Raw genomic sequence first — 27,408 nt, forward strand, 5'->3', positions numbered from 1 at the left:
ACATCCCATATAGGGTTATATTATAATGTTGTCAACCAGTCAACCATAGTAACAGAGAGTGTCTAACAACATCTCATATAGGGTTATATTATAATGTTGTCAACAAGTCAACCATAGTAACAGAGAGTGTCTAACAACATCTCATATAGGGTTATATTATAATGTTGTCAACCATATTAACAGAAAGTGTCTAACAACATCCCATATAGGGTTATATTATAATGTTGTGTCAACCATAGTAACAGAGAGTGTCTAACAACATCTCATATAGGGTTATATTATAATGTTGTAAACCAGTCAACCATAGTAACAGAGAGTGTCTAACAACATTTCATATAGCGTTATAGTATAATGTTGTCAACCAGTCAACAATAGTAACAGAGAGTGTCTAACAACATCTCATATAGGGTTATATTATAATGTTGTCAACCATAGTAACAGAGAGTGTCTAACAACATCTCATATAGGGTTATATTATAATGTTGTCAACCAGTCAACCATAGTAACAGAGAGTGTCTAACAACATCTCATATAGGGTTATATTATAATGTTGTCAACCAGTCAACCATAGTAACAGAGAGTGTCTAACAACATCTCATATAGGGTTATATTATAATGTTGTCAACCAGTCAACAATAGTAACAGAGAGTGTCTAACAACATCTCATATAGGGTTAGTTTTTAATGTTGTCAACAAGTCAACCATAGTAACAGAGAGTGTCTAACAACATCTCATAAATGGTTATATTATAATGTTGTCAACCAGTCAACCATAGTAACAGAGAGTGTCTAACAACATCTCATATAGGGTTAGTTTTTAATGTTGTCAACAAGTAAACCATAGTAACAAGAGTGTCTAACAACATCTCATAAATGGTTATATTATAATGTTGTCAACCAGTCAACCATAGTAACAGAGAGTGTCTAACAACATCTCGTATAGGGTTATATTATAATGTTGTCAACCAGCCATCATAGTAACAGAGATTGTCTAACAACATCCCATAAAGGGGTTATATTATAATGTTGTCAACCATAGTAACAGAGAGTGTCTAACAACATCTCATAAAGGGTTATGTTATAATGTTGTCAACCATAGTAACAGAAAGTGTCTGATAATATCTCATATAGGGTTATATCATAATGAGTTTTTGGATCTACTGATCAAATAAAGGTGCCACTTTCCATGTGAATTTGGGATGTGAGGAATAGATACAATACTATAGATTATTTTGAGATATTTTGTTCGAAAAATCTTATCTGTTTATCTGTTTCTTGTGACTGGATCTTTACATCACAAATAATAGTTATTAAGTGCATTAGAACACAACATCTTACATTAATTGTTTGGTTAATATAATGTCCAATTAACAGCCAGGGTTATTCAAGGATGTACTCCCATGTATGCAGCGCTTTGCATGTGTGAAGTGCGCCTGACAAATTTTGCAGTAATCTATGTTTGTATGTGGTTCTTCCTAGTATTGGAACTGTTGCCCTTTTTTAGTGCTATCTCACTGAAGCATACCACCATATATGGGGATATTGTCAAATCCTAACTGAAATAAAGTGATGAGAAGGATCAGAATTATAAACAGATAGAGGTTTGGTATTGGTATTCTATAGAAATAAAAAGATCATTCCCTAATCACAGAGATGAAAAGTTTTTGGTTGAAATAGGATAAAGACAATTGTTTAATCGTAAGACATTTTTGAAAAATTTGGATAATTTTTCAAAATAATCTTTTCAATGGGAATATACCATCTTCATAACAAAGTCTTATGAAATAAAAAGCTGTTTTTACATTTAAGTGTAATCCCATTTACTGTAGTAAGATTTCAGCACAAGCATTCCTGTTTTGTGGATCATTAAGTTTAAAAATCTTGACAGCCCTTTAAAATCAGGATCTGGTTCTATCGGCAGACGTCTTAAGTTCAAACTTAAGATGTGTTTATCGACTGAGAATTACGCTGTAAATATGTTTCATTGCTTCATCAGGAAACAAAAATCACATGGCACAATCGCTAGCAACATAAAAGTACCAGCAACCACTTTTTATCACGTACAAGTCCTGGTCTTCAGACCAATAAAAATACAATAACAAGAGGCCCAGAGGGCCTGTATCGCTCACCTGGTTTGTAATGTCAAGTCATGTTCTGAATACAGGTTCATTGTTTCTTTTCTGAAGGAATTTGAATATTTACCTCTTATTTCCCTATTGGGCCCCGCCCCTCCTGCCCCCGGGGGGTCAGAGCCAAAATTTATACAAGTTCTGTTCCCCTTCCCCAAGGATATTTGTGGCCAAATTTGGTTACAATCCATGCAGAACTCTAGGACAAGTAGCGATTTATAGGATTTACCTCTATTTCCCCTATTGGGCCCCACCCTCCTGCCCCTGGGGGGTCAGAGCCAAAATTTATACAAGTTCTTTCCCCTTCCCCCAAGGATGTTTGTGGCCAAATTTGGTTACAATCCATGCAGAACTCTAGGACAAGTAGCGATTTATAGGATTTACCTCTATTTCCCCTATTGGGCCCCGCCCCTCCTGCCCCCGGGGAGTCAGAGCTAAAATTTGTACAAGTTCTTTCCCCCTTCCCCCAAGGATGTTTGTGGCCAAATTTGGTTACAGTCCATGCAGAACTCTAGGACAAGTAGCGATTTATAGGATTTACCTCTATTTCCCCTATTGGGCCCCGCCCCTCCTGCCCCCAGGGGGTCAGAGCCAAAATTTATACAAGTTCATTCCCCCTTCCCCCAAGGATGTTTGTGGCCAAATTTGGTTACATTCCATGCAGAACTCTAGGACAAGTAGCGATTTATAGGATTTACCCCTGTTTCCCCTATTGGGCCCCGCCCCTCCTGCCCCCGGGGGGTCAGAGCCAAAATTTATACAAGTTCTTTCCCCCTTCCCCCAAGGATGTTTGTGGCCAAATTTGGTTACAATCCATGCAGAACTCTAGGACAAGTAGCGTTTTATAGGATATACCTCTATTTCCCCTATTGGGCCCCCGCCCCTCCTGCCCCCAGGGGGTCAGAGCCAAAAGTTATACAAGTTCTGTTCCCCTTCCCCTAAGGATGTTTTGTGGCCAAATTTGGTTACAATCCATGCAGAACTCTAGGACAAGTAGCGTTTTATAGGATTTACCTTTATTTTCCCTATTGGGCCCCACCCCTCCTGCCCCTGGGGGGTCAGAGCCAAAATTTATAAAAGTTCTGTTCCCCTTCCCCCAAGGATGTTTGTGGCCAAATTTGGTTACAATCCATGCAGAACTCTAGGACAAGTAGCGATTTATAGGATTTACCTCTATTTCCCCTATTGGGCCCCACCCTCCTGCCCCCGGGGGGTCAGAGCCAAAATTTATACAAGTTCTTTCCCCCTTCCCCCAAGGATGTTTGTGGCCAAATTTGGTTACAATCCATGCAGAACTCTAGGACAAGTAGCGATTTATAGGATTTACCTGTATTTCCCCTATTGGGCCCCGCCCTTTCTGCCCCTAGGGGGTCAGAGCCAAAATTTATACAAGTTCTGTTCCCCTTTCCCCAAGGATGTTTGTGGCCAAATTTGGTTACAATCCATGCAAAACTCTAGGACAAGTAGCGTTTTATAGGATTTTACCTCTATTTCTGCTATTGGGCCCCGCCCCTCCTGCCCCCGGGGGGTCAGAGCCAAAATTTATACAAGTTCTGTTCCCCTTCCCCCAAGGATGTTTGTGGCCTAAATTTGGTTACAATCCATGCAGAACTCTAGGACAAGTAGCGTTTTATAGGATTTACCTTTATTTTCCCTATTGGGCCCCGCCCCTCCTGCCCCTGGGGGGTCAGAGCCAAAATTTATACAAGTTCTGTTCCCCTTCCCCCAAGGATGTTTGTGGCCAAATTTGGTTAAAATCCATGCAGAACTCTATGACTAGTAGCGATTTAAAGGAAATGTTGACGGACGACGGACGGACGGACGGACGGACGGACGACGGACGACGGACGACGGACGCCGCGCCATGACATAAGCTCACCGGCCCTTTGGGCCAGGTGAGCTAAAAATGATCAACTAACAATGATGTTCACAAGCATGAGGACTCGCACAGGTATCTCTAAAAGTCATGTACTCAAAAATAAAGGTGAAATGTCAGACAAGGGAGACTACTGGTAAAGGGAACTGTGAGAGGGAAACGGGACAACTGTAGGAGAAAAGGGAGACAACTATGAGAGAAAAGAGAGACAACTGTGAGAGTAAAGGGAGGCAACTATCAGAGGAAAGGGAGAAAACTGTGAGAGAGAAAGAGGACAACTATGAGACATAGTGATACCTTTGTGTCACCTGCAACTGTAAGAGTGAAGGAAGAGGATGTCTCAGGAGATATTTACAATCAAAAGATTGAATAATACATTTAAGACATATATTTCAGCAAATGAACACCCCCTCCATATCAAATTAGTTCTTTCAAAACAATTTTCCATACAGTGGTCAGAATAATTTATCTGGGTAGAAATAAGAAGGATGTACTGAGGATACATCATAATTTTTTTTTAAAAAAAAAATGGTTGTCTATTTAGTAATGCTATGGTATTGGGACATCATGGACGTGACAGGACAGGTTGGGACAGATAGGGGCTTCAAAGTCTATTTAATGGTAATGAAATGGTAAAATTAAATCCAGAAACCTATGACAAGTTACAATACACTGTAGATACATAAACAAGCGGAACTAGGGCATTGGTTTAAGAAAGATAAACGCACATTTTTGCAAGAGTCTGGACTAACCACAGAATCAAAACGAATCACACTCATCATTTTAATCTAGGTTTTAATAATGTATTGACTTTTACAAGATTCTACATTAGGCCTCTATTGTGACGATCACCAACACTACATCTCCGTCTATTCCAAAAAAGGTAATAATGAAATCGGAAGGAAGATCGCCGTTTTCATACTCAGGCCTATTTATTTATGGTTTACATAATCTAAATTTGTTATAACAGAACTGAATTTGTTACATTTGTACTCATGTTCAAATGATCAACATTCGTTTTTTAACTTCACATTGCCGACATGTCACCAGTATTCATTTTTCAACATCGTACAACAAGAAGGAATTATGAAGCCTTACTTTCACATTTTCACACCGGGTCGTGTTTGGGAATTTGATCTGGTATTGCTATTGATACGACGATAGTTTTTGATAATATTTCAGATATTAATCCAAGTATTTAACTGCATTAAAACATCGTAGCAAGTATTTTGGATATCCAGAGTAAAATACGAAACTTTGCGGCTAATCATATTATACTGACTACGTGATTTTTCTATGCCGATAAAATAAACAAAAAAAAGTTCCGATACAAAGTCATTTTGGTGATATTTTTAAATACTCCATTGCTCAAATCCATCATCCAGTAAACTGAAAAATAGGTGGGGGGTCCTTATTTGCAGACATCCCCCCTAAGTCTGAAAATGTGTCAAAATATAGGTGGGGGGTCTTATTTGCGGGAGGGGTCTTATTTGCGGTAAAATACGGTATATAGACATGAACACCCTCCTCCATATCAAATTAGTTCTTTCAAAACAATTTTCCATACAATCAGAATAATTTATCTGGGTAGAAATAAGAAGGATGTACTGTGATACATCATAATTTTTTTTTATTAAAAAAAAATGGTTGCTATTTAGTAATGCTATGGTAAATTGGGACATCACGGGACGTGACAGGACAGGTTGGGACAGATAGGGGCTTCAAATGTCTATTTGTGGTTTGGTAAATTTGGAAGAATTACACATCCTAGAAACCTCTACCAGTGTACAATGACACTGTAGATACATAAACAAGCGGAACTTTCTGGTTTAAGTAGATAATAGTCTGGATTAGACTATCCCCAAGGTCTCATTCGACCTGGTTACAAGATTCTACAGCCTCTGACTCCATCAGTGATCACCAACACTATCTGATCTATTCCATCTACAGTAAAAGGTAGATAAGGAAAAAACAAAGAGCCTGTTTCATCATCTATTTCCCAGTATGGTAATATAACCTAAACCTGTTGTATATAATCTACTGTTTGTTCTACTGAATGTTCCTTTCTCAGTCTTTTTTTTTTTCATCATTGAAATTCACCAGTAACTACCAACAATTTAACATAAAACAAGAACATTAAGAAAGAATCCAATGAAAGTTCAAGATATATTGTAAACGTGGACATTCACGCAAGAAGTTAATTTATATTAATTATGCAAAGGACTTTTTAGTGGAAAGATTTCTTCTGCGCATAACATTTGGCGGGTATGTGAAACTATGATGCAAATAGTTAACAGGTGCTTTCATAGCGAACATAATAGCATCACAAAATGTTCACACCAACAAATTGCAAAATTAAAACTACAAAAAATATCCATGTTTACAGTAGTTTGTAAGTTTTTTACCAAGTTGACCTAACCACAATCTCCTACTTATACTACAAAAGGATCTCGCAGACAATGAGTTTAATAGGTGCCTTTGTGTATTAGGACACGGCTGGTAATACACAATTAGTGAAGAGATGATATGGACCCCTCCCCACAGACTTCCACAAGTTACCCTACATAGCTAAAATGAACAGCACTGGGAGAAGGAGGTGTACTTCATCCCGATTAGGCTAACAACAGTATCAAATAATCACACCATACATCATTTAAGGTGTGGAGCAATGGTGACTGACATTGTCTCATGGTAGTGTGTACTACAAGGTCCTCAACAAAGTCACAATTCTGGAGAGAAGTTTCTCGGTATACTACACCTCTATTCAACTAGGTATGCACTCTTGTATGCAGAATTATTTCAGATTTCAATATCGATGATTAAACATATCTTTATCACTAGTGATGGTAATGTATAGCTCTATAGTTTAATGAATTTACTTCATTATGTGTATCTGCCAATTTTGTTAAGTAAACAAGCTGTCATCAAAATGCTGTCCAAACTTGTAGCAAGAAATCAACCTCAGTGACACCAACTGACATCTTACTGACTGCTGGTCTAAGGTCAAGTTCGTCTCCATAGTAATCATTTTCTTTTACTAAAAACTTAGATATGAACAGAATAACACTTCTCTGTGTTAGAAGAGAGCAATGCCATTTGCAGGATAGGAATCTGTATAGATAATCCCCCGAGGGACTTGTACTAGGTAACCACATTCAGATAGATGTTGTTTCTGAGGGATTTGTTTGTACTATTATGTGTACTGGATAACTCACATTTCGATAAACGTTATAAATAGCTAACAATTTGATCACAATAAAATACCTTACATCTTCTATGGCATCATCAATAACAACACAGAATGAAATTAAACCATAACAAATCTTCTACTTGGGATAAAAAATGAGGCTACCAAGAACTATTGGCTTATCTTGATGAAAGGCTTTCTTTCTTAGATGCATCTTCCATCAGAACAAACTTTGTACTACACCAGTTCAATATACAGGGATGAATTTTCAAGTATATATCTTCCCTCAAAATATTGCCCCTAATTTGTGGTACTGTATGATGTTAGTGATGGTAGGCAGATAAATAACATCTGGTTACTATGGCAACTCTCTAAGATAAAAATCTTTATCAATTTTAGCTAGAAAGAAAACTTTATTTTCCGTGAACTTTAAAAAGTAATAATTTTATACAGCGTACAGCAGAAAGAGATATATTAAGTTTTGTATTGCTTATCAGCAATGATAACTTCATGAAGTTGGACTTTTTGTTCCTACCTCTGTGCCACAGTGCAAAGTCCACAAATTATTCTGCATCAGAGTACATGTTTATATTTCCTTCAAACACATATTAGAGTTTGTGGTGGCCAAGTGGTTTAATGTCTGATATTCTGGCTCAGACATTTGGACCCAATGAAACAATGTAGAATACAAAACAGGCCTGATCGTATTTTAAAAATATTGTTATGGACTTCATAGTTTGTGAGATTTTTCTTTATAGATTTTCAACTTCAGGATCTGCTCTGGTGAAAAGTCAAACATTTTTTCTTACCTACATAGATTTTTGGAAATAGGAATGCAAACCAAAGTTAAAAATATTATAAAAATAATATGGTGGTGAGCTTGATTTCGAGCTATTATGAATCAAAAATGACTATTTCAAGTAAATTGTGATTGACCGGAATTTCACTATTTTGACCATACACACGACAAACTAAAGCAATATTTTGCAAATTAGTTGTCTGATAAGTATGAATATTCGCAAATTTGACAACACCAATATTTTCTTTAAGAAAATAACAATATGACACAGTCAACTCATTATTTGTGCTCAGAGCAGCTGTATATGTTACCCGTATTCCCTAAATTTTGAAGATGAAAATTCCTTGTTTTTAACAAATTTTGACTGATTCAACGCTTCATAGAAAAAGTGCTGATGACTTTTTCTTAAACTTTGCAGCTCAAAAGAAAAAAAGTTGCTATTTCTAAAGCTACCATAAAAATAGGGGGTCAGTGTGCTTGATTTTTTGTATCGATACAAAATTTGTTATTTTTCAGCAATATTTGCTAAAAATTTAAATTGCTTTATCTTCACTAAAATGTAAAAAATCAAAACCAATAGGTAATGATTCGAACCTTAAATGCTGATCATTTTCATCTCAGTAAACCTAAAAACGGTTTACAGCAAAAATTAACTTGATATAACTAAAAATGTTGTAGAACCGACGAGTTAAGCAAAAATATTGAAGTAAAAAAGAGTAAAATCTGCACCTTTTCAAAATGCCTGCCAAATTGATAATTTCTTAAAATTTGTGTATAAAAAATTCTACAAGCAATGAAAGTCTATTTTTTGGACATATTTTCTATATGACAACTTATTACAAATCGTGATCATCAGTTTTTGAAAATCACAAAAACTCTTTGATTTATGTTGAAACGAGACTTCAAAGAGACTGAAACCTCGCCAGAGCGTTTCACCAGAGCAGATTCTTAACTCTAACGGCACCGTTGTCGACTATAGTCGACAGTATTTTACCCTCTGTTTTCCCCGTTGTCGACAGTATTTTATTCCTCTTTCTTTTTACCATGTATATTGTTTTAATGGCAGAGGAACAAGATAAATCATCAACAAAATGGCGTTGGTTTTTTTGCACCTTTGCTCCAGATTGCAATTTCAAAATATGATCATGGTTCAGGCTTTAAATAATTCTTTAAGTTTAAATTATTGCACTAACCTTAACATGTTCAAATTAATTGAATTAGCACAAAACAAATGGACATTTTGTCCGGCATTTTCTCAAAAACTTCTGGGGACAAGACTAATAACTACTCTGGTACGGAATCCGGAAAGAATAAAACGTACGAAAAGAGTTAAACAAAAGTGATGAAGAATCAAATTCCTTTGACCAAAATGTCTGGGTATTTGTAGAGATGTGGTTAAGTGTCAGGATTGATATTAATGATACAGCAGCCTTCTAGCAATGCTGTGTCATTAGATTGTCATTACAGCAGCCTTCTAGCAATGCTGTGTCATTAGATTGTCATTACAGCAGCCTTCTAGCAATGCTGGGTCATTAGATTTGGCACTCAGGGGTGTCAGTAGAGCATGGAAGGTTTGGTCTTTGTTTATGACATGCTTTTACTTTTCTGCTTTATGTGACGGCTGTTGACCACCACATCCAGTACTGCTGTTGACCACTATGTCCAGTCCCATTATACTAGACACATCAGAGGGCCTAATGAATCCTGGGTTGGTTTTCCATTGGGTTAACACATTTGAAATGTAGCGTCTAATTGAGGCAATTGCTAATCATATTCAGCTTACATATTTCTGCAGTCTAGTGTTAAAATATGGAATACTTCTCAATCAATAGTTTGATAAGCAGAATGACACACCGACAAGCTGAGTCTCACACAGTTAATACCTCGGTGGGCCTCTCTAAGTCGGTGGTTCAATATCTGACAGAGCGGACAGAGTCACACAGGTCATAGGTTCTATTCCTTGTGGAGCTGTAGCACAGGTCACAGCCTCAGTTCTTTTTGGAGCAGCACAGTCAAAAGTTGAGAAGAAAAGATTTGACTGTATATTGACATCATAAGTATGCAGTTATTTTTCCTCCCTTCAATCAACACTATTTGGCCCTTAACCTTGTCCTGATAGTACCTGGTCATTGTCCTACACTACCTACCTGGTCCTACATCCAGACACTACCTAGACCTAGTCCTATATCCAGACACTAACTAGACCTGGTCCTATATCCAGACACTAACTAGACCTGGTCCATATCCAGACACTACCTAACCCTGGTCCTACATCCAGACACTACCTAGCCCTGGTCCTACATCCAGACACTACCTAGTAGCCTTGGACATACATCCAACCATTACCAAGCCTTAGACCTACATCCAGACACTACCTAGCCCTGGTCCTATATCCAAACACTACCTAGCCCTGGTCCTACATCCAGACACTACCTAGTAGCCTTGGACATACATCCAAACACTACCTAGCCTTAGACCTACATCCAAACGCTACCTAGCCCTGGTCCTACATCCAAACACTACCTAGGCTGGTCTTACATCCAAACACTACCTAGTCCTGGTCCTACATCCAGACACTACCTAGCCCTGGTCCTACATCCAGATACTACCTGGCCTTGGTCCTACATCCAGACATTACCTAGAACAGGTCCTATATCCAGACACTTTCTAGTCTTTGTCCTACGTCCAGAAACTACATAGCATTGGTCCTACATCCAGACATTACCTAGAACAGGTCCTATATCCAGACACTTACTAGTCTTTGTCCTACGTCCAAACACTACATAGCATTGGTCCTACATCCAGACACTACCTATTCCTGGTCTTACATCCAAACACTACCTAGTTCTGGTCCTACATCCAGACACTAAATAGTTCTGGTCCTACATCCAGACACTAAATAGTCCTGGTCCTACATCCAAACTTTACCTAGTCCTGGTCCTACATCCAGACACTACCTAGCCATGGTCCTACATCCAAACACTACTTGGCCTTGGTCCTAAATTTGGACATTACCTAGTCCTGGTCCTACATCCAGACACTACCTGGCCTTGGTCCTACATCCAGACATTACTTGACCCTGGTCCTACATCCAGATACTGCCTGGCCTTGGTCCTACATCCAGCAATTACCTAGAACAGGTCCTATATCCAGACACTTGCTAGTCTTTGTCCTACGTCCAGACACTACATAGCATTAGTCCTACATCCAGACACTACATAGTCTTTGTCCTACATCCAGACACTACATAGCATTGGTCCTGCATCCAGAAATTACTTGACCCTGGTCCTACATCCAGACACTACCTGGCCTTGGTCTTACATCCAGACATTACCTAGAACAGGTCCTACATCCAGACACTTGCTAGTCTTGGTCCTACATCCAGACACTATCTAGCCACGGTCCTACATCCAGACACTTCATAGTCCTTCTCCTACATCCTGACACTACCTGGACCTGGTCCTTCACCCAGACACTACCTGGCCTAAGTCCTACATACAAATACTACCTGGCCCTGGTCCTACATCCAGACACTACCTAGCCATGGTCCTACATCCAGAAACTACCTAGCCCTGGTCCTACATCCAGACACTTACTAGTCCTGGTCCTACATTCAGACACTACCTAGCCTTGGTCCTACATCTAGACTCTATCTTCCAAGAGAAACAGATGAATGGTTCCTTGAAAGCAGCTTAATTTCAAAGATTTTGAGTTTTTTGGAGGTATAAAGAGGTCCTTTGGAAAACCTCCAAGTATCATAACAATGTCTGGTTCTTCATTGATTTGTAGCAGTGTTTATATAACAGGTCATTAAAGGACTTATACTGAAGGATGCATATATGTATAATCTGACAAAATGGATGGTCAGACAGTTAATTAGATTCAGAGTAGAAGTTTGGGTTTAAAGGAAGAAAACAGAATATTTATATTGAAGAAGTGGTCATAATATCTGAATAAATTGGTGAATAATGAGTGTCACCACATAGAGTAAATACACAGAGCTTGAACAATTGGATTGAGGTAAACTTGGAACAAAGGGTAGACAGTATGATGTCTTGTAAAATTTCACTAGATAGATAAATATCTATCAGACAACCTGAGTGATATATCAAAAGTTAGTAAATGGTTGACTTGGATGGCTGACTACTAATGGATATCACATGAAAGACATGGCGTATCATTGGGTTTGCCTCATCTCATAGACCATAGTGTCAAAGGCCAAATTGAGGAGTCAGTGTTCAAATAGACCATTTGTCATTGTGGTCATGTCAGGATATTGGGCCGACTATCACTTTGTCACTGAAACATCTTGTTTTTGAGGATGTGGATGTGGCACAAGAGTGAAAGCAAGAGTTATGTTGGCTTGGTGATTTCATGCCGTAGATTATGATTTTGAGGTCAGGATAGGGCACAAATCATAAAATCGTCCTCTTCCATCACTTGTTTTTCTGAGATATTACCTTATTGTTCTAAACACAATGCATCACATACAGTATTTGTGTTGTTGATCTGAAGTTTAGATTTGAATTTCCTGTTGAAAGTGCTCTGTTAATGAACTTCAGACATCACTGTTATAAATCTATAGCCACAGATCTTTCTCTTTTCATTATTGAATTGAAAAATCAACATAACCAAAAGTAAACTTGGGCTGCATCAATCAACCTTAAAAAATCATTAATAATAGTCACTTATTTTACCAAATGATGAATCTGATGGTGCAAATTTAATGCATCAATATAAACAACATATCTCTCTCAAGGGATTCATCACACACTTTACTCACTCCAGGGATTCATCACACACTTTACTCACTCCAGGGATTCATCACACACTTTACTCACTCCAGGGATTCATCACACACTTTACTCACTCCAGGGATTCATCACACACTTTACTCACTCCAAGGATTCATCACACACTTTACTCACTCCAAGATTCATCACACACTTTACTAACTCCAGGGATTCATCACACACTTCCAGGGATTCATCACCACTTTACATCCCCAGGGATTCATCACACACTTTACTCACTCCAGGGATTCATCACACACTTTACTCACTCCAAGGATTCATCACACACTTTACTCACTCCAGGGATTCATCACACACTTTTACTCACTACCAGGGATTCATCACACACTTTACTCACTCCAGGGATTCATCACACACTTTGCTCTCTCCAGGGATTCATCACACACTTTACTCACTCCAGGGATTCATCACACACTTTACTCACTCCAGGGATTCATCACACACTTTATCTCACTCCAAGGATTCATCACACACTTTACTCACTCCAGGGATTCATCACACACTTCAAACTCACTTCAAGGGATTCATCACACACTTTACTCACTCCAGGGATTCATCATCACACACTTATCTCACTCCAAGGATTCATCACACACTTTATTACAACACTTTTCCAAGGATTCATCACACACTTTACTCACTCCAGGGATTCATCACACACTTTACTCACTCCAGGGATTCATCACACACTTTACTCACTCCAGGGATTCATCACACACTTTACTCACTACAAGGATCCATCACACACTTTACTCACTTCAGGGATTCATCACACACTTTACTCACTCCAGGGATTCATCACACACTTTACTCACTCCAGGGATTCATCACACACTCCACCTATATGTTCCTATACATTTGACACCGATAATTTGTGGCAGTTGATCATCTTGGATGCTTCATCCAAAAATAAAAACAAGTTAACAACTGATTATTACTTTCAGAAGAATACCATACCATAAAGCCAGTAATTTTGTCAAAGGTGTGCAAATTTGGACATATTAAAAATGTGAAAACCAAATTTTAGTGAATGAAAAATTCAAATTATGACTATAAGATATTTTATATTATTTTTACTATATATATATGGCATAGGAAATTTTAAAAACATCACCAATGTAACACAAAACTTTGCACGAAAATATATCACTGAAAATTTATGGCTATATTCAGTAGATAAGTTTCTGAAAGCAGTTGTATTGAAACTGGTTTTGGGGATGGTAAAAATATGAGCAATTTTTATTTCCGTTTGTTTCATAGGAAGTTCATCAAAATTAATAGCTTGTACACCACTATTTTTTTCTCTTTTTTATATTATGTACCCTTTTGAAACATATCTTTTTATTGATTGAAACAAATGTGCACTTTTAGAACATTAAGATATATAAAAACACTTAGTGTTCTGAAACAGAATTTTATCTCTTATCACTCTGTGAAGTAATAACACACATTTTGTTTTTACCATGGCTTACATCTGAAAAATGGTTCAAAACGACACATTGACAGATTGCTCGTAAAATCTATCCTAGAAATGATCTATACAGTTATTGTCAAATTTGTCGTAAAAAGACAACAGCACTGCCGTTGTGATGGCAGTGAGCGAACTATATGGGGGACATATTTGGTACGTAGAGCTGGTACAACACGAGACAGCACGCAACATATATACAAAACTCAGCAGACCACATGCAACTTTCAAAAAAAAATTTTCCCACTTTTTTGGCCAAATTGTCACATGGTTGGTGTGCCGAGAATTTTAAATGGGGAATCATGCCTGCGTGTCAACCAAGTAGAGTAGAAGATTGTGATCAGTGTTACAGAGGCGATTATTGATCCCCTACAGTAGACTGGTGTTAAGCTTGTAGGACACCAAACCCACAGGTACTTTCTACTCAAATCACCCCTTTGTCATAGTTAAACTGTCACATACTGTGGGAAGTACTAAGTTTGGCCATTTTTTGTTGCACCCATTGTTCTTGGAATAACCTTTTTGGAGTTACTGGTCAGTGCCAGACTCTTGACAACCTGTGTGTTAGATTCGCTGTCAGTGTGTTATACTTTCATCTCAAAAGTTGTATAAGCTGTTTCATACATTAAGGTAAGTGGAACACTTTGACCCCCAGGGAAAGTTGTGTAATTTTTAGAAATAAAGGTTTATCAGCTGTAATAGGATTATTGATTCTGATTCCTTGTGTAGGGAATATGTTATAGTTACGAGATGAGACTGTTGGCATCAGAACTTCCTTTACATCAGAAAATTGTGTTGTACTTAGTACTCCTCATATTCACGACTTGTGTTTGTGTTTCACAATCTTTTGGATGTTTACAGAATTTGGAAACGTATATAACAATCAATATTGGTCTGTTCATTTCAACCATGATGCATCTCTGATAAAACTTCTCCAATACTGTACTATAGCTAATGAGATAATTATGATGTTAATGTCTTCCGCGGTTCAGTGATGGTCACCAGGGATACTGGAGGAATCTACCGACTCGACACATCATTTTCAAACGAGATACCATTACTGATGGTCTGACATAGGATGATAACCTATCATTACAATGGGAGTATCACACAACCAGCGGTGATATCATGTCAATCATCAGCCCATGTTTGATAAATAAGCCCTTCATTCAAACCATGTCTCAGGCAAATAAGTCATTTACTTATCCCATGCTTGGTAAATAAGCCCTTTGCTTAATTCAAGTTTGGTGAGTAAGACCATTATCTAACCTATGTTTGCTGCATAAGCCTTAAGCCTTTCTCATCTTCAACCCATGTTGGCTAAATAATAGTCCTTTACTTAACACATGTTTGATAAACATGTCTATCATCTAACTCATGTCTGTAAATCAGCCAATCGCCTAACCCATATTTTGTAAATAAACCTTTTATTTAACTCATAGTCTTTTAATCATCTTATCATTTAACTCATGTTTGGTAAAAAAGCCCTTTATATACTTAACCCCATGTTTGATAAATAAGCCCTATATATACTTAACCCATGTTTGATAAATAATCCCTATATATATATACTTAACCCATGTTTTGTAAATAAGCCCTATATATACTTAACCATGTTTAAAAAAGAAGCATTATATATATACTTAACCATGTTTGTAAATAAGCCTTATATATTCTTAATGCATGTTTGGTAAAAAAGCCCTATATATACTTAACCCATGTTCGGTAAAAAAGCCCTTTATAAACTTAACCCATGTTTGATAAATAAGCCCTATATATACTTAACCCATGTTTGATAAATAAGCCCTATATATATACATAAAGTGAATAGTCGGGCAAAGAAACCAGTCTAAATGCTTTCATTAGCCTACCAAAAATTCTCACATATTAATACGAAGGGTCGATTTTTGGCTTAAGTTTCCAAGTTCTGACCATTGAAAATAAAGAAAAGTTGAAAGCATTGAAAGCAAGGCTGCGTGGAAATGTAACAACGGACATAGTCAGCCGGGAGGACGTTTTAGGATTCCTATACTTAAAATTAATTTCTGCGTACGCAGACAGATTTTGACAAGAGATTTTATTTTTTTCTATTTCATAAGAAATAATACTGGATACATTCACACCATTTTTACCGACTTTAGCCATCCTTGCCCCACTGTTCACTTTAACCCATGTTTGGTAAATAAGCCCTATATATACTTAACCATGTTTGGTAAATAAGCCTTATATATATACTTAACCCATGTTTGGTAAATAAGCCTTATATATTCTTAATGCATGTTTGGTAAATGAGCCATATATATATATATATACTTAATCCATGTTTGGTAAATAAGCCCTATATATTTAACACATGTTTTGTAAATAAGCCCTATACTTAATGCATGTTTGGTAAACAAGCCATATGTATACTTAATCCATGTTTGGCAAATAAGCCCTATTTACTTAACTCATGTTTGTTAAATAAGCCTTTTATTCAGTAAGTTAATAATCTTATCATTTATCTCGTGTTCACCAGTACATACTGTATTCCGGTGCACTCCAATAGGAGTCCTTTACACATAAAAAATACTCAAATCTTATGTTTGGTAAATAAGCCGGGCTGTCATTTTGTAATAGACCAAGTATGGTAATGAAGGTCAGTTGAAGAAAAACCATGAAAATGTGAGCCTTTATTGTAAGTTTCACTTGGACCAAAAGTTAAGTTACATGGTTTGACTGGAACTCTACCTAATCTTGACAATCTTCAGTAAAATAAATTGGAATTTAAAGATGCTCCATCGCTGACAAATGGTATTATTTCACTATCAAAAACAGGAGGAGACGATTTAGTATATTTCTTCAGTTACAAAAGTTACTTACTTTACACCATTACCACCATCGAAATAATAGAGCTTTTAATTTTACTTCAAGTTAAAAATATGAAGAATAATTAATTGCATCCCGAAAAAAATCCATGACACTATATTCTATATGGAATGAAGTACTGATTGCGCATGCACCAAAGGTGAAAAAACTTATTTTATATTATTATTTTTATGTTAATTAGGCATATATTTACACGATTAAACACCAATTATTGTTCAAATGATGAATATCATTTATGCTCTGTCGGCGGTGGAGAATCTTTAATACCTCAGGCTCTTTTTGCATTGCACTATGAGTTCATTATACCATATAGACAATTACTTATGCAATTTCTACTTAAAATGAAGTAATCTTTCATCAATTTTAAATTTTCGTGATCTGGATTTCAAGGTTTGATTCAACCATTTGTTAATATTTTGCGGATCAAATTTTCATGATCATAGCAGTATTTTGCAAAGTCATGAAAATACCAACATCGCGAAAATTACCAACTATACGGTAAAATTGTAAAGCATCAGACTGTGTAGTGAGGTGTGGTAAAACAGATCTGATTCACAATAGGACCTAGCTCACTTCTGTAATAAAGAAATATTTCAACTCTAAGTAGTGACATCATCAGAGTTATTCAGAGAAATATTGTAACATTATCAATGAGTTTTAGATAGCTACAATAAATCCTGGTACTTAACTTTAGACGAAATAGAGAAAATGGCATCTGAAAACCTGGTAATATTGTCAATACAGTAATGAAATTTGTGAAATTGTTCAATGAAAATTAGAATTTAACACCTTTCCCCTATAATCAGTAAAATCTTTCACCAAATTTCTATCTTAATTCTCAAAAGGATTCTGCTGATGCTTAATTTATCTTAACGAGGTACCACTGAGTGAGTTCAAGATATTTGTGTTAAGATTAATTCACCCAATGTTCTACTGAATTTTTTGTCCTTTTACATTTTTTCCCTGTTTCCACTAATTAAAACAATTTTGATAGTTCTTTCACATGAAATCATTATGCAAATCTTTCAGAGCTATGACACCAAAATTGATAATCTTTGTGTTTTTGTTACACCATTAAACCCTTATAGCACACAGTAATGAAATAATCAAAGACAAGGTGTCTTTGGTTTGTAACTCGAGTGATTTATTTGCCACGGAAACGAGCTTGCAAACAAGAACTCCTGCATCCAATTACTGACAAAGCAGAGATGGAGATAGTTAAGTCAGAAACCTGATGGAATTATGGCCAAAATCTGTCAGGTTTTCTTGCACAATTTTACAACATAAATGAATTAAAAATGACAAAACTGGCTTTCACTTTATGTCTATCAGGTCAAATATCAATAATCTTGTTTGATGTGATAAACATCGAAATCCATATTTTAGCAGATTTTGACTGTTGTGTGAGACAAGTCTTTGTGAAAAACGGAATGAAAATCATGAGGATCTCATCAAAACATGATTTTGTCAACCATAGTGACAGTGGGTGTCTAACAACATCCCATTTAGGGTTATATTATAATGTTGTCAACCAGTCAACCATAGTAACAGAGAGTGTCTAACAACATCTCATATAGGGTTATATTATAATGTTGTCAACCAGTCAACCATAGTAACAGAGATTGTCTAACAACATCACATATAGGGTTATATCATAATGTTGTCAACCAGTCAACCATAGTAACAGAGATTGTCTAACAGCATCCCATATAGGGTTATATTATAATGTTGTCAACCAGTCAACAATAGTAACAGAGAGTGTTTAACAACATCTCATATAGGGTTATATCATAATGTTGTCAACCATAGTAACAGAGAGTGTCTAACAACATCCCATATAGGGTTATATTATAATGTTGTCAAACATAGTAACAGAGAGTGTCTAACAACATCTCATACAGGGTTATATTATAATGTTGTCAACCAGTCAACCATAGTAACAGAGAGTGTCTAACAACATCTCATATAGGGTTATATTATAATGTTGTCAACCAGTCAACCATAGTAACAGAGTGTGTCTAACAACATCCCATATAGGGTTATATTATAATGTTGTCAACCAGTCAACCGTAGTAACAGAGAGTGTCTAACAACATCTCATATAGGGTTATATTATAATGTTGTCAACCAGTCAACCATAGTTACAGAGAGTGTCTAACAACATCTCATATAGGGTTATATTATAATGTTGTCAACAAGTCAACCATAGTAACAGAGAGTGTCTAACAACATCCCATATAGGGTTATATTATAATGTTGTCAACCAGTCAACCATAGTAACAGAGAGTGTCTAACAACATCTCATATAGGGTTATATTATAATGTTGTCAACAAGTCAACCATAGTAACAGAGAGTGTCTAACAACATCTCATATAGGGTTATATTATAATGTTGTCAACCATATTAACAGAAAGTGTCTAACAACATCCCATATAGGGTTATATTATAATGTTGTCAACCATAGTAACAGAGAGTGTCTAACAACATCTCATATAGGGTTATATTATAATGTTGTCAACCAGTCAACCATAGTAACAGAGAGTGTCTAACAACATTTCATATAGCGTTATAGTATAATGTTGTCAACCAGTCAACAATAGAAACAGAGAGTGTCTAACAACATCTCATATAGGGTTATATTATAATGTTGTCAACCATAGTAACAGAGAGTGTCTAACAACATATCATAAAGGGTTATATTATAATGTTGTCAACCAGTCAACCATAGTTACAGAGAGTGTTTAACAACATCCCATATAGGGTTAAATTATAATGTTGTCAACCAGTCAACAATAGTAACAGAGAGTGTCTAACAACATCTCATATAGGGTTAGTTTTTAATGTTGTCAACAAGTCAACCATAGTAACAGAGAGTGTCTAACAACATCTCATAAATGGTTATATTATAATGTTGTCAACCAGTCAACCATAGTAACAGAGAGTGTCTAACAACATCTCGTATAGGGTTATATTATAATGTTGTCAACCAGCCATCATAGTAACAGAGATTGTCTAACAACATCCCATAAAGGGGTTTTATTATAATGTTGTCAACCATAGTAACAGAGAGTGTCTAACAACATCTCATAAAGGGTTATGTTATAATGTTGTCAACCATAGTAACAGAAAGTGTCTGATAATATCTCATATAGGGTTATATCATAATGAGTTTTTGGATCTACTGATCAAATAAAGGTGCCACTTTCCATGTGAATTTGGGATGTGAGGAATAGATACAATACTATAGATTATTTTGAGATATTTTGTTCGAAAAATCTTATCTGTTTATCTGTTTCTTGTGACTGGATCTTTACATCACAAATAATAGTTATTAAGTGCATTAGAACACAACATCTTACATTAATTGTTTGGTTAATATAATGTCCAATTAACAGCCAGGGTTATTCAAGGATGTACTCCCATGTATGCAGCGCTTTGCATGTGTGAAGTGCGCCTGACAAATTTTGCAGTAATCTATGTTTGTATGTGGTTCTTCCTAGTATTGGAACTGTTGCCCTTTTTTAGTGCTATCTCACTGAAGCATACCACCATATATGGGGATATTGTCAAATCCTAACTGAAATAAAGTGATGAGAAGGATCAGAATTATAAACAGATAGAGGTTTGGTATTGGTATTCTATAGAAATAAAAAGATCATTCCCTAATCACAGAGATGAAAAGTTTTTGGTTGAAATAGGATAAAGACAATTGTTTAATCGTAAGACATTTTTGAAAAATTTGGATAATTTTTCAAAATAATCTTTTCAATGGGAATATACCATCTTCATAACAAAGTCTTATGAAATAAAAAGCTGTTTTTACATTTAAGTGTAATCCCATTTACTGTAGTAAGATTTCAGCACAAGCATTCCTGTTTTGTGGTTCATTAAGTTTAAAAATCTTGACAGCCCTTTAAAATCAGGATCTGGTTCTATCGGCAGACGTCTTAAGTTCAAACTTAAGATGTGTTTATCGACTGAGAATTACGCTGTAAATATGTTTCATTGCTTCATCAGGAAACAAAAATCACATGGCACAATCGCTAGCAACATAAAAGTACCAGCAACCACTTTTTATCACGTACAAGTCCTGGTCTTCAGACCAATAAAAATACAATAACAAGAGGCCCAGAGGGCCTGTATCGCTCACCTGGTTTGTAATGTCAAGTCATGTTCTGAATACAGGTTCATTGTTTCTTTTCTGAAGGAATTTGAATATTTACCTCTTATTTCCCTATCGGGCCCCACCCCTCCTGCCCCCGGGGGGTCAGAGCCAAAATTTATACAAATTCTGTTCCCCTTCCCCAAGGATATTTGTGGCCAAATTTGGTTACAATCCATGCAGAACTCTAGGACAAGTAGCGATTTATAGGATTTACCTCTATTTCCCCTATTGGGCCCCACCCTCCTGCCCCTGGGGGGTCAGAGCCAAAATTTATACAAGTTCTTTCCCCCTTCCCCCAAGGATGTTTGTGGCCAAATTTGGTTACAATCCATGCAGAACTCTAGGACAAGTAGCGATTTATAGGATTTACCTCTATTTCCCCTATTGGGCCCCGCCCCTCCTGCCCCCGGGGGGTCAGAGCTAAAATTTGTACAAGTTCTTTCCCCCTTCCCCCAAGGATGTTTGTGGCCAAATTTGGTTACAGTCCATGCAGAACTCTAGGACAAGTAGCGATTTATAGGATTTATCTCTATTTCCCCTATTGGGCCCCGCCCCTCCTGCCCCCAGGGGGTCAGAGCCAAAATTTATACAAGTTCATTCCCCCTTCCCCCAAGGATGTTTGTGGCCAAATTTGGTTACATTCCATGCAGAACTCTAGGACAAGTAGCGATTTATAGGATTTACCCCTGTTTCCCCTATTGGGCCCCGCCCCTCCTGCCCCCGGGGGGTCAGAGCCAAAATTTATACAAGTTCTTTCCCCCTTCCCCCAAGGATGTTTGTGGCCAAATTTGGTTACAATCCATGCAGAACTCTAGGACAAGTAGCGTTTTATAGGATATACCTCTATTTCCCCTATTGGGCCCCGCCCCTCCTGCTCCCAGGGGGTCAGAGCCAAAAGTTATACAAGTTCTGTTCCCCTTCCCCCAAGGATGTTTGTGGCCAAATTTGGTTACAATCCATGCAGAACTCTAGGACAAGTAGCGTTTTATAGGATTTACCTTTATTTTCCCTATTGGGCCCCACCCCTCCTGCCCCTGGGGGGTCAGAGCCAAAATTTATAAAAGTTCTGTTCCCCTTCCCCCAAGGATGTTTGTGGCCAAATTTGGTTACAATCCATGCAGAACTCTAGGACAAGTAGCGATTTATAGGATTTACCTGTATTTCCCCTATTGGGCCCCGCCCTTTCTGCCCCTAGGGGGTCAGAGCCAAAATTTATACAAGTTCTGTTCCCCTTCCCCCAAGGATGTTTGTGGCCAAATTTGGTTACAATCCATGCAAAACTCTAGGACAAGTAGCGTTTTATAGGATTTACCTCTATTTCTGCTATTGGGCCCCGCCCCTCCTGCCCCCGGGGGGTCAGAGCCAAAATTTATACAAGTTCTGTTCCCCTTCCCCCAAGGATGTTTGTGGCCAAATTTGGTTACAATCCATGCAGAACTCTAGGACAAGTAGCGTTTTATAGGATTTACCTTTATTTTCCCTATTGGGCCCCGCCCCTCCTGCCCCTGGGGGGTCAGAGCCAAAATTTATACAAGTTCTGTTCCCCTTCCCCCAAGGATGTTTGTGGCCAAATTTGGTTACAATCCATGCAGAACTCTATGACTAGTAGCGATTTAAAGGAAATGTTGACGGACGGACGGACGGACGGACGGACGACGACGGACGACGGACGACGGACGACGGACGCCGCGCCATGACATAAGCTCACCGGCCCTTCGGGCCAGGTGAGCTAAAAATGATCAACTAACAATGATGTTCACAAGCATGAGGACTCGCACAGGTATCTCTAAAAGTCATGTACTCAAAAATAAAGGTGAAATGTCAGACAAGGGAGACTACTGGTAAAGGGAACTGTGAGAGGGAAACGGGACAACTGTAGGAGAAAAGGGAGACAACTATGAGAGAAAAGAGAGACAACTGTGAGAGTAAAGGGAGGCAACTATCAGAGGAAAGGGAGAAAACTGTGAGAGAGAAAGAGGACAACTATGAGACATAGTGATACCTTTGTGTCACCTGCAACTGTAAGAGTGAAGGAAGAGGATGTCTCAGGAGATATTTACAATCAAAAGATTGAATAATACATTTAAGACATATATAGACATGAACACCCTCCTCCATATCAAATTAGTTCTTTCAAAACAATTTTCCATACAATCAGAATAATTTATCTGGGTAGAAATAAGAAGGATGTACTGTGATACATCATAATTTTTTTATTAAAAAAAAAATGGTTGCTATTTAGTAATGCTATGGTAAATTGGGACATCACGGGACGTGACAGGACAGGTTGGGACAGATAGGGGCTTCAAATGTCTATTTGTGGTTGGGTAAATTTGGAAGAATTACACATCCTAGAAACCTCTACCAGTGTACAATGACACTGTAGATACATAAACAAGCGGAACTTTCTGGTTTAAGTAGATAATAGTCTGGATTAGACTATCCCCAAGGTCTCATTCGACCTGGTTACAAGATTCTACAGCCTCTGACTCCATCAGTGATCACCAACACTATCAGATCTATTCCATCTAATAAAAGGTAGATAAGGAAAAACATAGAGCCAGTTTCATCATCTATTTCCCAGTATGGTAATATAACCTAAACCTGTTGTATATATAATCTACTGTTTGTTCTACTGAATGTTCCTTTCTCAGTCTTTTTTTTCATTGAAATTCACCAGTAACTACCAACAATTTAACATAAACAAGAACATTAAGAAAGAATCCAATGAAACAATTTCATTAAGGTGATTGTTCAAGTTCAAGATATATTGTAAACGTGGACATTCACGCAAGGAGTTAATTTATATTAATTATGCAAAGGACTTTTTAGTCCAAAGATTTCTTCTGCGCATAACATTTGGCGGGTATGTGAAACTATGATGCAAATAGTTAACAGGTGCTTTCATAGCGAACATAATAGCATCACAAAATGTTCACACCAACAAATTGCAAAATTAAACACAAAAAATATCCATGTTTACAGTAGTTTGTAAGTTTTTACCAAGTTGACCTAACCACAATCTCCTACTATACTACAAAAGGATCTCGCAGACAATGAGTTTAATGGGTGCCTTTGTGTATTAGGACACGGCTGGTAATACACAATTAGTGAAGAGATGATATGGACCCCCTCCCCACAGACTTCCACAAGTTACCCTACATAGCTAAATGAACAGCACTGGGAGAAGGAGGTGTACTTCATCCACCGATTAGGCTAACAACAGTATCAAATAATCACACCCATACATCATTTAAGGTGTGGAGCAATGGTGACTGACATTGTCTCATGGTAGTGTGTACTACAAGGTCCTCAACAAAGTCACAATTCTGGAGAGAAGTTTCTCGGTATACTACACCTCTATTCAACTAGGTATGCACTCTTGTATGCAGAATTATTTCAGATTTCAATATCGATGATTAAACATATCTTTATCACTACATGTCAATTATTCATTTTTCATAATCAAAAAATAAATATATTTTATTTATCTTATTCCAGAACTAATCATAAGCTCACTTTCATTGTGTAGTTTTATATCAGTATTTTTTTATAATAACCTTGAAACAAAACTAGATCTATCATCCACGAGGTCAACTTCTAGCCCTGAATACGATGGATCAGGTATCTTGTTCAGATATAGATTATAAACATGTTAGTAGACAGTCAATTGTTGTGTCTATATACAGATGGTCAAATATAATTTCTTATACAGTTAAAATCTCATTTACTCTGATATAGCTAGAGTTTGTAGAGTAAGTTTATTGATTCCGTTACAGACTACTATCCATATTTAATTTCCCTAATCAACCCGTTAGTATTGACTAAGTTATGGAGATGACAGGTTTGGTGATAGAGAAGTAGATAAGTTTATACAGTGATTCGTAAACAATATGTCTGTAATATTAAACTGATCTATAAAATCTATATTTTGAGATGAGATAAAGGTTGAGATGATTTATAGTGACATTAACAAAAGGGTACCGCATCAAATGTATACAATATCAATAACCTTGAGTTAGAACTCTGCAATATGTTCATCTTGCAGGCATGATTTCATAATTGAACTTTTAAAGAAAAAGGCTGCATCCACAAATATTAATATATTTGTATAAAACTCCATGCTTTTGAAAACAAGATTTCAAAATGAAGATAACTGATATCAGCAAAATAGATGAGAACAACTGTTGTAACCTTAAATTACAGTGAATCCTTGATAATCCAGACACCTTCGATCCCAGCCTTAACCATCCGGACTGCCAATTCCATGTATGTAATGTTATGATAATGCAATCCCGGACATTTTCATCTGGACTGCGAGTTTTTCTGATTTTCGGCCTCCAGATTATCGAGGGTTTACGTACTTAAATTAAGGTAGACCACCATTGGTGGATCTACTTTGGTTTGTTTATTTTTACGTCCTATTAACAGCCAGGGTCATGTAAGGACGTGCCAGGTTTGTTGGTGGAGGAAAGCCGGAGTACCCGGAGAAAAACCACTGACCAGTGGTCAGTACCTGGCAACTGCCCCACATGGGATTCGAACCCGCATCCCAGAGGTGGAGGGCTTGTGGTAATATGTCGAGACATCTTAACCACTCGGCCACCGCGGCCCCTTGGTGGATCTACTACATTAATATAAACTCTGTACTAACTCTGATGGTAATGTAGCTCTATAGTTTAATGAATTTACTTCATTATGTGTATCTGCCAATTTTGTTAAGTAAACAAGCTGTCATCAAAATGCTGTCCAAACTTGTAGCAAGAAATCAACCTCAGTGACACCAACTGACATCTTACTGACTGCTGGTCTAAGGTCAAGTTCGTCTCCATAGTAATCATTTTCTTTTACTTAAAACTTAGATATGAACAGAATAACACTTCTCTGTGTTAGAAGAGAGCAATGCCATTTGCAGGATAGGAATCTGTATAGATAATCCCCGAGGGACTTGTACTAGGTAACCACATTCAGATAGATGTTGTTTCTGAGGGATTTGTTTGTACTGGATAACTCACATTTCGATAAACGTTATAAATAGCTAACAATTTGATCACAATAAAATACCTTACATCTTCTATGGCATCATCAATAACAACACAGAATGAAATTAAACCATAACAAATCTTCTACTTGGGATAAAAATGAGGCTACCAAGAACTATTGGCTTATCTTGATGAAAGGCTTTCTTTCTTAGATGCATCTTCCATCAGAACAAACTTTGTACTACACCAGTTCAATATACAGGGATGAATTTTCAAGTATATATCTTCCCTCAAAATATTGCCCCTAATTTGTGGTACTGAATGATGTTAGTGATGGTAGGCAGATAAATAACATCTGGTTACTATGGCAACTCTCTAAGATAAAAATCTTTATCAATTTTAGCTAGAAAGAAAACTTTATTTTCCGCGAACTTTAAAAAGTAATAATTTTATACAGCGTACAGCAGAAAGAGATATATTAAGTTTTGTATTGCTTATCAGCAATGATAACTTCATGAAGTTGGACTTTTTGTTCCTACCTCTGTGCCACAGTGCAAAGTCCACAAATTATTCTGCATCAGAGTACATGTTTATATTTCCTTCAAACACATATTAGAGTTTGTGGTGGCCAAGTGGTTTAATGTCCGATATTCTGGCTCAGACATTTGGACCCAATGAAACAATGTAGAATACAAAACAGGCTTGATCGTATTTTAAAAATATTGTTATGGACTTCATAGTTTGTGAGATTTTTCTTTATAGATTTTCAACTTAAGGATCTGCTCTGGTGAAAAGTCAAACATTTTTTCTTACATAGATTTTTGGAAATAGGAATGCAAACCAAAGTTAAAAATATTATAAAAATAATATGGTGGTGAGCTTGATTTCGAGCTATTATGAATCAAAAATGACTATTTCAAGTAAATTGTGATTGACCGGAATTTCACTATTTTGACCATACACATGACAAATTAAAGCAATATTTTGCAAATTAGTTGTCTGATAAGTATGAATATTCGCAAATTTGACAACACCAATATTTTCTTTAAGAAAATAACAATATGACACAGTCAACTCATTATTTGTGCTCAGAGCAGCTGTATATGTTACCCGTATTCCC

The 27,408-nt window shown here is 36.9% G+C and overlaps 2 protein-coding genes across 5 annotated transcripts in view; one reads left to right on the plus strand and one right to left on the minus strand.

The window, feature by feature from the left end:
* LOC138315524 (RAB11-binding protein RELCH homolog) overlaps positions 1-27,408 on the minus strand; it is a 174,607-nt gene that overhangs the window by 58,021 nt on the left and 89,178 nt on the right. The gene's annotated exons all lie outside the window — the stretch shown is intronic.
* Positions 1-27,408, plus strand: part of LOC138315525 (uncharacterized) — a 99,568-nt gene that overhangs the window by 10,161 nt on the left and 61,999 nt on the right. The window contains exon 1 of one of the 3 annotated variants that reach the window (XM_069256614.1): positions 14,848-14,902. The exons of the other annotated variants lie outside the window; for them this stretch is intronic. The gene's annotated coding sequence lies outside the window, so the exon portion shown is untranslated. Of the gene's footprint in view, positions 1-14,847; positions 14,903-27,408 lie in introns of those variants that run through there. 3 annotated transcript variants of the gene reach the window in all.

The sequence above is a fragment of the Argopecten irradians genome, chromosome 2 (genome assembly GCF_041381155.1).
Source record: "Argopecten irradians isolate NY chromosome 2, Ai_NY, whole genome shotgun sequence".
NCBI classification, from domain to species: Eukaryota; Metazoa; Mollusca; class Bivalvia; order Pectinida; family Pectinidae; genus Argopecten; species Argopecten irradians.